The following is a 13,776-nucleotide window of genomic DNA, read 5'->3' on the forward strand; positions in this document are numbered from 1 at the left end:
AACCCTTCCTAAATTGGGAGATGAGAATGTAGATGGCAGACACCCTACATGAAAGTAGATGGTGGAGATAACCTACATTTTATATTTAATTAATTGAAATCAGAAACAATTATATGATCGTCTATAGTAGTGTACATTTTATATCAAGTCTTTATATGTTAGGGGTCAATTGCAAGCTGCAATAGAGTAGTGACAAGGAGCTATGCTATCCCTTCACTCCAAGAGGCCCTGTGCCTGCCTGAGGCAAAATGGCTCTTAGGGAAGAGTAGCAGTCTGCACTGACCCTACCATGGGCTGCAATAGAGCTTCTACTGTGCACTTGCTGATTTGGTTTAAAATGTGCAGTATCACAGAACACTCTACAATGTTATGGGATTTCATTTAATTGAAAACAAAGTAATGACACACTATACTTAATGAGGCAAGCCCCCTGCTGGGGTAAACTGAAGAAGACTCACTGAAGTCACCAGAGCTCCAGAGTTTACATCAGCAGAGATTTTTTCCCATTGCTTTTATTTTATGGAAGAGCAACTCCAACAACTGAAATTGCTGGTGGAGGATTATCCCTGCTTTCTTCCAGTCCATCATGTGCTCTATTTTCCAATCATGCAGTTATCTACAGGTCCTAAATATGGGAAGCTGAACAACACATTTGCTTTACAGGTCGACACTGAATTAACTAGGAGGAGCTCAGGGTTCAAATTCTCTCACCTACATTGGTGCAACTCCAATGACTCATGGATGCCCACTGCATCAATGTAATTTGAGAATATGTCCCCAGTTCTATAATGTAAGCAATAAGCTTAGTAAGTTAGTTGTACAAGATTTCTTATTTTTGATCTGAAAGTATTTTAATGCAATAATGACCTTGGCATAGGACATTAATTTCCTGAGGATTAATGGGCTCCTGCTGAATCATTGGATTTCCCAAGATGTTACTAATTAGCCAGGAAATGCTTTTAGCTCATAGCTGGTATAGGTTTTATAAACCATTTTTAATGCAAAGAAAGTAAATATTCTACATTTATCCTATGGTCCAGGGACTTCTTATTGCCAACTGGCAGATGGCACAGGGATTGCACAGGGTTTTACAGAGTTTCCATGGATCAGATATATGCATAATAATTCATTAGAGCATGGTATGTAAGGTCTTTACCAAGAGCCAGTACTGCACTGGTCATCATAACAATTGTGATATGTATGTACAGATAATATTTATGGAGTTATGTATTTATACTGGAAATTATATTCTTAAGGTCTTGGAGTTAAGGCACGTCACCAGGAGGTGACATGCCTCAGACATGTTCCCTTCAAACAGAGGATAACAGACACTTATCTCCCTGTCTGGTCATATCTGTATTGTCTGCCTCACAATGGAAACCTATTTGCATAGTGAGGCAGGGGACAGTCCACAGATTGCAAAATCTACAAGACAGAAAATCTACAGGAAGAAACAAAACATCAGGAGGTGTATCCTGGTGAGACTTTTGTGTAGCTTGGGAGGCAAAGGAACACACTGGATCCTTTACCTAGGAGACAAGCTGGTTGCCTGTCTGTCTCATGAATGACGAATCACAGCCAAGCCTGCTTGTAAAATGCTGCAAGGATTTTGGGTGAGCATTATTCTACAAGAATGAGAGCATCTAGTTAATTAAGTCTAGGTTCTAGAATGGGTTATGATTTTATTTTATATGTTTCCAGTACATTAACTTGCTATTACTTGAATGTTTGTAAAATAAACTTATATATGATTTTACTATAAACATATCTAAGTACTGTGTGTTAAGCAGAGCAGTGATTTGAGGTGGAACTAGTTTGGTGGGCTGTACAGGTTCTTTGGAAGCAGTAAATCTCTGAATACTGTAAGTGTCCAGTGGATCAGGAGCTGGACACTCAGGGAGTTCCTTGGAGGGCTCAAGGGTTGGATTGTGCCTATCGTAAACCTGTAGAGAGCCAGCGGGGCCTGCTCAGGCCTATAGGGGAGTGCTTTTATTACCTGTGGCTGGTGGAGTCAGGGGGATGGTTTCTGGTAGGCACAAACAAGGCTTCCTCATGCTAAGGGCAGGTCATAGCAAGGTGCCTCACAACCCTGGGTACGTAACCCCAGAACTTGGCATTACTGCAGTCAACGATTTTGTTTGTCCAGCCACTGCTAGCTGAAAACCAAATACCACATAGCTAGCAATATTCTTAGGGCTCTGAGAGGCATGGCCAAACAGCTGCATGATTTCAGTTTTGCTAATCAGAATGGGAGGATGGGACAGAGAGTTAACGTATCATGAGAATGGGAGGAATGTTTGGACATCCGACCTTGGTTTTAAGAGCCCTGACATATAAGTTTTATTCTCATTATGACTAGAAATACCAGACATGCTTTGATAATGAGTAATTTGCTGAAATTAGGAGAATTGGTGACCTATTAGGGGTTACTATGGTGACCCTCAAGGAGTCACTATGAGTTATGTGCTTGGTTTAAGTTAGCTATAAAAGATTAAGCAAAAGAATACACTTTGGAGCAGTCCAAGGAAGCTTTTCTTCAGGCAAGGAGCTGACACCTGAACTCCCCAGTAGCTGAGTGGAAGGAGGGTCCCCAGAAGCCTGGCTGTCGATTACTCAAAAACATCTCAGATTTTCGGTAACTAAAAATGTTTGGGGTATTCTGAACTTACTGCTACAGCATATGTGTGTGTATGTGCTTGAGACCTAATGAAAGTGTATTTTTAGGTAAAAGCACTCTTGTTTGTACCATTTATCCGACAGAGGAGCTGTGTCCCCATTGATTTATTCCTGACACTACCTGGAGATAAACAATTAAGTTACCACTTCTTTAGGATCTGAAAATCCTTGTTTACAGGTACCCTCCAGAAGTGTCACATCTCCTCACTAAGATGTAGTTTCAGCTACTTTGGGCAAGATGAGATTGAACAGCAGTAGAACAGCATAATGCTTTGCTGGTGAAATGAAGACATTTTTAGCAACATGAAAAGGCCATTTGTCTGACATAGATTCATAGAGTCCAAGGCCAGAAGGGACCATTGTGATCATCCAGTCTGACCTCCTGTGTAACACAGGCCACAGGACTTCCCTGAATTAATTCCTGAATTCATACGCTTTGTATTTATTTATTACTGAGTCTGAATCCTACTTTCCTGTACATTTATCATATTTTTACTGAACGCACTGAGAGCCAAGCACACATCTGAACAGAGAATTTGGCCTTAGTTCAGTATCTCTTTCAAGAACTAATTCTTCTTGAGTTCTCTATTTATTCCTAGCTTTATGATTTTTTCATTAGGCCCGTTTCTGAACACCTTGCCAGAAGGAACAAGAATCTCTATTTTCATCTATCCCTTTCTTCATCTGAAAATGTCTACAGTGAGCCCTGTCTTAAGTGACCACTAAAAGGACTGTCAAAAATCAATTGCTTAGAATGGAAGGCTACGTTTATGGTTGAAGCCCTGACTCAAGAGATCTGAATTTATTTCCTAACTCTGGTACACGTTCTCAGTGTGAAGTTGGGAAAGTCACTTAATGTCTCTGTGCCTCAGTCTCCCCACTATAGAAAGGATATAGGAAGTGTTATTATCTCCTTCCTTTTGTCTGTCTTGACTATAAAGCTCTTCATGATTGTGACTCTTTATATGTACAGTGCCTAACACAATGAGGCCCCAACTCTGTTGGAGTCTATAGATTCCAGTGCAATATATATAGTGATTAATTAACAGAAGTGGGTTTTGTTTAAAGGGGGATCTGAGTTGTATTATTCTGGGCTACTTTGTGGCAGTAACATCAAACAGGAGTATGGTCTCATGTGCAGGCTTCACTGTACTTCAGTCTCTCCTCTTTTCCCATCAGAACTCCTTTAACCTTTCCTCATCACTGAGTCACAAAATCATCTTTGTTCTCTATTTCAGAAAATACCCCAGAAACAGATTACAGTGACTGGGTCACCTCTTTGTTTGGTATCTCATCCCTCTGCTGGTTGGCTGTTGCCTTTTTTCTTTAAATACACATATCAGTATTTATTTCTTTTTGTGGTACAGCCACCAATTTAAACAGTTATTCAAGGCTGTAACTGAACCTCCAATCCAGGGTTCCTTCCTTCCCCCAAATACTCAACCTACCTCTGAGTTTGGTCTAGATGGTTGTTGGCCAGGAGGTTGCAATGCTTTTATGTCATGTTAAAGTGCTGGTTGAGAATGCTGTTGGGAATGCTGACACTTCTGGCTATCTCATTACAAAGCTGGTCAACAGTAAAATGTTAGTCATGAAGACTCACACTGGGGCTTGCAGTTTTGATAATAACAATCCAACTTGTCAGTAGTCACCTGTCAGGTAGGCAAAGTACCTAATTTATCCCCAGGGAATCTGTCAGGGTTCCTTCCCCACTCTGAACTCTGGGGTACAGATGTGGGGACCCGCATGAAAGAACCCCTAAGCTTATTCTTACCAGCTTAGGTTAAAACTTCCCCAAGGCACAGATTCCCTTCTTGCCTTGGGATCACTGCCACCACCAAGTGATTTAACAAACAATCAGGGAAAGGACCACTTGGAGTCTTATTCCCCCAAAATATTCCCCCAAGCCGATACATCCCCTTTCCTGGGGAGGCTTGAGAATAATATCCTAACCAATTGGTTACAAAATGATCAAAGACCCAAACCCCTGGGTCTTGAGAACAATGGAAAAATCAGTCAGGTTCTTAAAAAGAAGGATTTTATTTAAAGAAAAAAAGGTAAAAGAATCACCTCTGTAAACTTAGGCTGGTAGTTAACCTTACAGAGTATCAGAAAATTCAAAGAGCACAGAGGAACTCCCTCTAGCCTTAGTTTCAAAGTTACAACAAAACAGGGATAAACCTCCCTCTAGCAAAGGGAAAATTCACAAGTTGAGAAAACAAAGATAAACTAATATGCCTTGCCTGGCTGTTACTTACAATTCTGCAATAAGAGAGACTTGTTCAGAAAGATTTGGAGAACATGGATTGATGTCCGGTCCCTCTTAGTCCCAAGGGTGAATGGCACAGAAAATTAAGGAACCCAAAATAAAACCTCCCCCGCCCCCACACCAGATTTGAAAATATCTTTTGTCCCCATTGTTCCTTTGTCCCCATGGTTCCTGTTGCCTTGAGCTTCTCTAACCCTTTACAGGTGAGGAGGAATTTAGGCTAGCCCTATGATTATGACAGCATCATTAGTCCTTATTTTCAGAGGTGCCTGACTTTTCAAGTGAGTTCAGCCCATAATTGTTTCTTACATTGACCTGTGAGACAGATGTTTTATTAAATAGCAAGAGTTGTCGCTACAGTAGCTTTTGAGAGACTAAATTAATTTTAATTTGGAAAAAGCTTTTTTTAAACAGAAAGACTTAATTCTGCAGTCTTATGCAAGTAAAACTCCCATTAGCATCAATAGGAAGGAGGACTGTAGGGTTTTTTTTTTCAAATGTTGTTTTTTACTAAAAAGCAAACCAACAACCAGTAAGCAATACCAGTAATCAGTAAGAAATCAGTGATGCATAAAACATTAAGAAAAACACTGTGAACCCCCCCTTTTTTTCACTAAGCCTTGTTTTGGGGGGAAATAAAACCAAAACAGCATTTAAGGACCTATATTAAATGAATATATATTTAAATACATGTTTTCAGCCATAACTAAACCTTTATATTTCACACATTGCTAATAATAATTTAAAATGTTGATTTAGAAATGTGTGTAACAATAATAGTGGGCTAAATACTCAGTCCTTGCTTAGGCTGCATTCACATTGAAGTCATGGGCACTCTGGTCCAACAACAACAACAATACAATAAATAAAATAATAATAATACATAGATTCATAGGCCAGAAGGGACCATTATGATCATCTAGTTTGACCTCTGGTATAACACAGGCCTGAGAACTTCCCCAAAATAATTCCTCGATCGTATCTTTACAAAAACAAGCAATCTTGATTTAAAAATTGTCATTGATGGAGAATCTACTACTACATTGGGTAAATTCTTTCAATGGTTAATTACTCTCAACGTTAAAAATGTATGCATTTCCACTCTGAATTTGTCTAAGTTCAACTTCCAGCAATTGGATCATATTATTCCTTTTCTCTGCTAAATTGAACTACTTGAAGCTATCTCTAGAAGGCATATTTTCTAATCCTTTAATCATTCTCTTAGCTCTTCTCTGAAACCCCTCCAATTTATCAACATCCTTCTTGAATTGTGGGCACGGTATTCCAACAGTGGTCACTCCAATGCATACGTAAAATAGCCTCTCTACTTCTGTTTGAGATGACCTTGTTTATGCATCCATGAATTTCATTAGTTGTTTTGGCCACTGTGTCACTCTGGGAGCTCATATTCAGCTGATTATCCTTCATGATCCCCAAATCTTTTTCAGAACTATTGCTTCCTAGGAGAGAGTCCCCCATCCTGTAAGTATGGCCTACATTCTTTGATTCTAGATGTATACATTTACATTTAGCTGCATTAAAATGTATGTTATTTGCTTGTGCTCAGTTTTCCAAGTGATACAGATTGCTCTCAATTAGTGAATTGTGCTCTTCATCATTTACCACTTCTTCAATTTTTGGGTCATCTGCAAATTGTATCAGTATTTTCCATTAACCCATGTTGATTTGCATTAATTACATTACCCTCCTTTAGTTCTTTATTAATCAAGTCCCATGTCAACCGCTCCATTATCTTGCTCAGGAGATGTCAGCTTGACAGGCCTTGAGTTACCCAGGTCATCTTTCTGGCTCAAAATTAGCTTTTTTCCAGTCTTCTGGAACTTTCCCAGTGCTTCAAGACTTATTGAAAATCAACATTTACTGTCCAGCAAGTTTATTTACTCCTCAGCCTGCTCCTTTAAAACTCTTGGATGCACGTTATCTGGACTTACTAGTTAAAAATGTCTGACTTCAGTAGCTTCTGTTTAACACCCCCTTGAGATACTAGTGGAATGGAAAGAAAGTTATCACCACCAAATGATGAGACGATGTCATCTGTATTTTCCACAAATACAGAACAGGAATATTTATTGAATACTTCTGCATTTTTGTAGTATTACTGATAATTTTACCCTTTCCATCGAGTTATGTACCAATACCATTTTCAGGATTCCTTTTGCTCCAAATATATTTTTAAAAAGCTCCTTCTTATTGTCCTTAACTGCTGACCATTGATTTTGTCCTTGCGTCTCTTGGTTTCGCTTATGAATTTTCTACAATTCTTAATTTCTGATTTATATTCATTGCTATCAATGTCCTGTTTCTTCCATTTGTTTCATATTTATTTATTTATTTATTTATTTTCAACAGCTACCTCTATAATGAATAGCATCTTACTGTACCAGGGGGAAAAAATCACTTGGAGAAGTTATGAATCCCATGTTTCATTGGAAAACATGAAGCAATATTTTAAGTATCAAAGTCTGCCAATGAAATTACTTTAGCTGACTCTTCCACATGGGACAGTACATGTTCAATATATTATCTCTTAAAGAATGTCATCTTGGTACTGTATCTGTGATTCAAAGTAGTGCTGGTTTAAGATGAAAAACATATGGCAATAGGAAATGTAAAGGAAAGAGGCTAAAATTCATATTAAGATTTTTCCGAACTGTTGGCTTCCCAGTCGAATAACTACTATAATAAACAAGATTTTTCTGAAGCTTTATTTACTGTAGAACTGTTTCTGCTCATTGAGAAATATAACTTAGATGCAGGACCGATACACATATATCCATCTTAGGTATGTAATGACTGATAGTTTTAAAACATGGTTTTGTTAACTTTTATCACCCCAAGAACCATTTTTCCCTGTACAATTTTCATGTAAAATGTTGTCCCTGGCTAAGACTTGTTGAGTGAGTTTTTAGCTCAGAGCAAATGTTGACTGTCAAGTTATAACCCTTTAACTGTATAAAACACAGTTAATACTGGAAACACTACCAGACTTGTAATTTTAAATATATACTGTACCTACACATCTACTCTGTCCACAGTGCTGTATTCGGATACGCTGTTCTATGTGCTGTTAGCCTTATTTTAAATTCAATTTGCTATTTAGATGAAGAGAAAACACATTTTAGGAATGCATAATCATATCCATTTTCCTTTTGATAAATAATTTATCATATGTTGCACATATTCAAAGCATAGTAATCATTGCCTATCAGCATCTTGTCTGCTTTTGTGGCACCTACAGTTGGGAGACATGTTTCACTGCAGAAAATATTACAAGAATATTTATGATGTTTTGTACTGTCAGTGTCCTTGGTGAGCAAACTTGTCGGAAAATTTCACATTCATAATGACTGCAGTATAAAAGAAGAGCCAATAAATCACTTTACATAAGCTAAATTACTTTTTTATTTGATTTACCGGTACTATACTTAATTACCTTAAGATCTTTTTTAATGACTTGTTTCCAAGAGTTCGCTGCCTCCATTTAATGGCCAATTGTGTGAAAGTGAGTGACTGACCTGGTAATAAAGAGTTCTGCTAGTAAAATTGCTGTGGCCTATATGTGCCCCTCCCAGACAGAAATCCACGAAACGGGAAAATTTACCCAGAAATCTAAATGAATTTGATTGTCCCAGAGATTTACTGGATAGTCCATGCAAAGAGGATAGCCCAATGGACTGGCACAGTGGACAAAGTGTGCTCTCTCCATAACATGAACAGTATAGGACCAACATGTGTGAGAATATATATTGCATACACCATGGAACTAAGCTCCAGTCGGGAGATCCCCTTCACCTTTGTCTCATTCAAGGGCTGCCTCAAGCACTATCAGAACAGCTGCTTAGTGGCCATGTTGCCTCTAGTTGCTTACAGTTTGTGGCTTCTCTGATGGGAGTCTCACAGCATAGAACATTCATTTCCCCTGTTATGTAGGTAGAAAGTCCATAATGTTGAAGATTGAGACATGATATGTCGAACAGCTGTTACCTGACTTTTCCTACTGCAACCAACACCCATTTCCTTGCTACTTCTCCTTTATCAAATGAGGCCAATGAACCACATGCTTTTTTTTAAAGGAGGAGCAAGTGAAGACTGCATAAAGAGAAGAATATTTTGTGTAGACTTTTGACCTTCAGCATAGACCATCTAGGGCATTTCTGTGATTTTGCTTCCCTCTACACAATGGAGGAAAGATGGGGGAGACTATGGACCTAGATGTTTTACTGTTTAACTCAGAACCAAAGAAAAACAAGTTTTATTTTAATAATACCATATTGTTTTCTATTAGAGATATTGACCTTGATCTTCTTCTCTGGCCAGGGGGCTCTTGGGCATCTCAAGTATATGGGGGGGGGATATATGTACAAATGTAGATTCAAGCTACCTTTGTATTCTCCCCAACCTGGGCCCGTCCAATACCAGCTTATTTCCTCAGTGTTTGCAAGTGTTGTAATGGCAAGCAGGGACTGATAGGCACAGGAACATCACAATCATTCACCTTTTTTCCTGGCTATGCCCATTGTGCCACCAAGGGGGTATATGGCAAGGGAGCTGTTACATTGGGTCTCTAATGCCAAGGTTCTCCCTAAACGTGGCCAGCTCAGACAGCTTTAGGACAGCTGGTAGATTAATGCAAAGCTGTCCTAATGTGTGTGTGTGTGTGTGGGGGGAATCCTCTATATTTTTTGGTAGATAACCCCCCAAATTGAAACACAAGATTTCACTAAAACCCCACACTGCCCAGAAAAGGGTTAACCAGCTGTTGTGGGCTCAGTCAGCCCTGCCCCAACACACCTGGAAGAGGTGTCAGGCTTGGAGGGAAGGGATAAAGGTGAGAGCCCAGCTCAGTTGGGAGGTGGCTGGACTATTTCCTTACTCTTTGTCTTTATAAATGCACAATTCAGTGTATTGCTGTTTAAATTATAAAAGATACAGGATTTGCAACATGGAGAAGTTAACTTTCTTGTGGGACCCTTGGCTGGTGCAACTGTCAAAGTCAATGGAGCTACATCCATTTACACTAGTTGAAGCCTCTGGTCCCTTAGCTTTCGAATATTTTTCCATTATGTTTTCTGGTGTATAAACATTTTATTTTTCTACATAGAAAGGACACTATCATAAAAGGAAAACATTTTATGGTCAAATTCCTGCAATTTTTATCCTTCTATGGAAAATTAGAATATCCGTTTAAAATTTTTCAGTTGAAAAAAATGTGGTTTTCTCACAGAAACTTTTGAACTGATTCAAAACAAATATTTGTTTGAATAGACACTTCGTTTGCAGTTATTAAATCAAGAAACTGCAACAAAATTTTAAGTTGAAACACAATGAAAGAAGAATATTTTGTTTTTTTGTTTCAAATTTTGTTTCAAATTTTCATTTTGACATTTCCCGTGCAAAAGTGTTGTTGTTGTTGTTTGGCATTAACACCTTCCTTTGAACTATATTAGTTTTTACATAACTGCATTTTTCACCAAGAAATCTTTCATACAAAAACATTTCAACAAGGTCTATTTAATTAGTTGCTGATTCTCAAAGTCCATTGGGGTCCTCTTGCCTCTTTCCTTGGTTAAGCAGGTGTGAGGAAAGTGGAGGCCCAACTAATACGAATTATCTAATGCTTGTGTGACATGTTTCCAACCCTCAGAAGATAAGTGTTTCTGTACAAAGTAATTAAAACTGGAAGAGTTAACTTCTGCAATGTTGAGAGAATGTAATGTTATTAGCTGCTGGCAAGAAGGTATTTTTAAGGAACATAAAATCAGTTATATGATTGACATTTTATAACAAAGCATTTATAAAATAAAATCAATGGAAGCAAAACTCAAAACAAGGCAAGCTATTATATTCTGGGCAAGCTGAGAAAATGTTAGTGCTTAACTAACAGACATACAGGTGAATAGCAAGATAAAGAACAAGCAAAAATTGGGGGAAAAGTACAATGGAATATATTTTAATAGGAAATAATTTTTATATTGTCATTTTATCTTGCCATCCTCTTCATTCACCGTGGAACTGTTATCCCATAAGTCCCATAAGTCTCAAGTCTCCAGAAGCAGTACCCAGGAGAGAAGGAGTGAAAGTATCTTTGGTTCAGTTATACCTGGAGAACTCTTGTGTCCTCCTCAGAGAAAATGCTGTAAGAGAACTACCCGGTAATTCAAATGCTTTGTTTCATAAGCTGTCTGCACTGTTGTTGTAGCAGTATTGGTCCCATGATATGAGCGAGACAAGGTAGGTGAGCGAATATATTTAACTGGGCCGACTTCTGTTCGTGAAAAGGACCCGCTTTTCAGTTTCACAGAGCTCTTTCTCAGATATGCAGGAGGAAAATAGAGTGTCCAAGCTAAATGCAAGGTGGGACAAATTGCGTAAGAGGTTCAAACATGTTAAGAGACCACTTAAGATGAAGTGGGCAATTTAAAAAGAATAAGCTTCTATGCAGTCCTATAATATCTTTCTGGTACATTTACATTATTGCTCACCCTCAAGCATTCCAAAATCCTGAGTCAGGTCCCCAAAATTGTGAGATTGGTTTAGAAATCATGAGATTCAGAAAAAAGTTGTGGTTTTTTTATTTCTAGTTTTGGGGCTTTTGGAGCAACGTTTTGAAGATTTTCTCCACAACTGAGGGCTATCAACTTACTTAAAAATGAAAGGTGAGACTCTTTTGTAATCACAGGGCTCCTGGACTTAAGACTTTAAGAAAACACCAAATATCACAAGACTCGTGATAAAATTGCAAGAGTTGACAGAACTGGATTATCAGTAATCACAGGGACAATGTCCACCATTTTCAGCCAGACGGCTTGGTCCTTCAAAGGCCTCCTCCAATGATTTCCTGCACACCTAGCCCAAAGGCCACTTATAATCCCGCTGTGGTTAGGGAAATACTGGAACTGCCTCCTCACCCCCCCCCATAGAGGGGCATGGGTGAGGAGGTGGGGCTAGTCAGTGTGACTAGTTTAACAGACCTGTTTAGCAGCCTCTCCAGGGATGGTAAAGCCTATGCATTCCCTCCACTCACCAGACCTGGCTTTGTCCAGCTCCCCTGAAGTAGCAGTTTCACATCTCCCCTACACAGGTAGGTGGCTATATGACACAAATTGTCCCTCAGTAGATCATTTCCCTAGCAGTATTCCAGTATGGTTCCATTTTGGCACAGCTCCACCTAATGTGAATAGCCTTGTTTCTGTTTATGTATCTCCCACATCTATCTTTAGCTCCCTTTTAAAAATAACAAAAATAAGATATATAATGAGGGGGAGAAAAAAGGAAAAAGAAAATGTCTTCATGCCAGGAGAATACTTTAAATCCTTGTGTAATATGTGGTGGAAGATATGGTAATCGGTCCTGGCTAACCCCTGCTTTATGTGCCAAGGCTGAGGAGCCATACTTTGCACAGGGCAAGGGGAAAGGAATCCTTCATTCCCATTGTCTGCAGAGATACTCCATGTCTGGTACTTCACACCTGAGGATGCACTATCTGAGTCTGCACACATCTATCTGCTACAGAGCTGTGCTCTGCTGTCTGTAAAGGGTCCATAACCCCCATGTGGTCTTTCCAGGTTCTTTCCCTTGTGTATCAGAACTATACCTGTTCCACTGTACCTAGAGCCTCTGCAGCCATGGAAGAAGGGCAGGATTTGCTGAGACTGGAGCACACAACATGTCAGTACTCACTCCATTCTATCAACTTCATGAAAAAACTCATACAGATTCAGACAGACATCATCTTCCTTTCCAAATGCAAACAGATGGACATCATACCAAAAGGACTGAAGGTAAAAAATCCATTACAATCTACATACCACAACAGACTATGCTGACAGCTTGTGCCACACACTCTCAAAGAAACTGCGGAACCACCTGATCAACATCCTCTACAGCAAACAGGGAAAGATTAAGAATGAGCTCTCAAAACTGGATACTCTCATAAAAAAACAATCTTCCACACAAATGTCCTCGTGGCTGGACTTTACAAAAACTAGACAAGCCATTTACAACACACACTTTGCTTCTCTACAAAAGAAAAAAGACACTAAACTATCTAAACTACTACATGCCACAAGGGACCATAACAGTGGCTCCCTTAACCTACCCAGCAATATTGTTAATCTATCCAACTATACTCTTAGCCCAGCAGAAGAATCTGTCCTATCTCAGGGCCTCTCCTTCTGCCCCTCCACCCCCACGAACATGATACAGTTCTGTGGTGACCAAGAATCCTTTTTTCAACGTCTCCGACTCAAGGAATATTTCCAACACACCTCTGAACAACATACTAACCCACAGAGACCTTCCTACCAACACTACAAAAAGAAGGATTCTGGGTGGACTCCTCCTGAAGGTTGAAACAACAGACTGGACTTCTATATAGAGTGCTTCCGCTGACGTGCACGGACTGAAATTGTGGAAAAGCGGCATCACTTTTCCCATAACCTCAGCCGTGCAGAACACAACGCCATCCACAGCCTCAGAAACAACTCTGACATCATAATCAAAAAGGCTGACAAAGGAGGTGCTGTCGTCATCATGAACAGGTCAGAATATGAACAAGAGTCTGCTAGTCAGTTCTCCAACACCACTTTCTACAAGTCATTACCCTCTGATCCCACTGAGGGTTACCAAAAGAAACTACAGAGTTTGCTCAAGAAACTCCCTGAAAAAGCACAAGAACAAATCCGCACAGACACACCCCTAGAACTCCGATCAGGGGTATTCTATCTGCTACCCAAGATCCATAAACCTGGAAATCCTGGACGCCCCGTCATCTCAGGCATTGACACCCTGACAGCAGGATTGTCTGGTTA

This window comes from Lepidochelys kempii, chromosome 1 (assembly GCF_965140265.1).
Source record: "Lepidochelys kempii isolate rLepKem1 chromosome 1, rLepKem1.hap2, whole genome shotgun sequence".
Classification (NCBI taxonomy): Eukaryota; Metazoa; Chordata; order Testudines; family Cheloniidae; genus Lepidochelys; species Lepidochelys kempii.